A 1,768-nucleotide genomic window follows, 5' to 3' on the forward strand; every position below is an offset into this window, starting at 1 on the left:
CTCTCATCTTTTAGTAAACAATATAAAAGTGCTCTGGTCCACATTAAGGACAATCACTTTTTTTTTTTTTGGCTGCACAGTGCAGCATGTGGGATCTTAGTTCCCCAACCAAGGATCAAACCTGTGCCCCCTGCAGTGGAATCACAGAGTTCTAACCACTGGACCACAGGGAATTCCCAAGGACAATCACTTTAAAAATCACACAAAAACTTGATGCTGGAGAAATTCTTCCCACAGTGATGATTTGAAAGTGTTAATTCATTTGCAAGAGTTTCTATTGGAATGAGAAAGACCTCTGTTAATATGTGGGTTTTTTAAAGTAATTTAAATCCAAATTGAGAGAGGCTTGTCCATTACCAATACATATTTATAGAACAAGTCCATCTCTAGTCATCTATTATTCCCAAAGATTGTTCTAAGCACAGTGTCACGTGTTCCCCCACCTACACTTTCCTGCTCTTTCTGACTCTGCTCACCCTTTTTCTTACTTCATTTGGTGCTCAGTGCTCTTATGCAGCTCCCAGACTCTTCAAAGCCCCCTGAGGCAGAGCCTCACCTGGCTCTCCCACCTAACTCCTCTACTCCCTTCCAGCATCTTTCATGAGCTTTGAAGGTCTTTTCTTGAGAGCAATGTCATCAGGTTCCTTCCAGGTGTCACACATCTCATAACCTGGTTCTTGTGAAGGTACCTTATTCTGTTATTCTCTCTGGGCTTGCTGGAAACACAGTACTTTAACTAGAGTTCTTTAGAACACAGGTTTCCTAGCATGTAATCATTGCCACATGAAAGATAGGTTCAGTTGTTTCGACTGAAAAAAAATGCACAACATGAGAGTTGTGAGTTAAGTTTTATTTGGGGCAAAATAAGGACTATAGCCAGGGAGACACCCTCCCAGATAGCTCTGAGGAACTGCTCCAAAGAAGTGGGGGGAACGTCAGTATATATGTGACTCTAGTGAAGGGGGCACGTGAAGTCAAGCACACATGTTGGCAGAGGTTGGTTGCTAGTCATGAGGAACAGATGTCACTGTTAATGATTTTAGTGCTTTTCTAGATATGAGGAGATGCAAGAATGTGGGCTCATACAAATCTTCTCCTGAAAATATCTAACTATCTGAAGGCCTCTTCTACCAGTTTTTCCCAGAGCACAGAGTGCCTCATTCCTTTCAGGGTGTGTTGAAGGTCAGCGACTGCACTGGTTAGTGACTTACTCCTTGTAGAGGCAGATGGTCAGTGCCAATTTTTAGTTGGAGGTTGCCAAATAAACCTTGGAAATTCATAATGCACATTAGCATGTGTGAAAACAACATGCGCCAAATAACTTGTCTAACGTTCAGTATTTCCCATCATATTGTCCACAGAACCAGGGTTGACCAGAGACCACACATAAAAGAAAGGATCTGTAAAAATCGATCTGTCTTCCTCAGTGATGAGCAGGCAATAAAGCAGTTTGGAGAATCAGCACAAAACGAGGCAGAGAAGTTACTCAGCTGGTATATCAGGAGGATTTTAATAGCAAGTACTGCCAAAGGCAACTCAAACTTTAGCAGAAGAAGGGAAATTACAGGTCCATTTATTTAAAAGCTTAAGAGTAGGTCTGCTTCAGGTGGGGTTTGGTGCTTCAATAGCAAGCAATAGGAAGGTCAACTAACGTAAGCAGAAAAGGAGGAGTAATTGGTTCATTTACTAAAATCCTCAAGGTGAGACTTGGTCAAGGCATTCTAAGATGGCCATGGAGAACCTTATGTCTCTTCATCTACTGGTTTTG

Source organism: Globicephala melas, chromosome 3, assembly GCF_963455315.2.
Source record: "Globicephala melas chromosome 3, mGloMel1.2, whole genome shotgun sequence".
NCBI classification, from domain to species: domain Eukaryota; kingdom Metazoa; phylum Chordata; class Mammalia; order Artiodactyla; family Delphinidae; genus Globicephala; species Globicephala melas.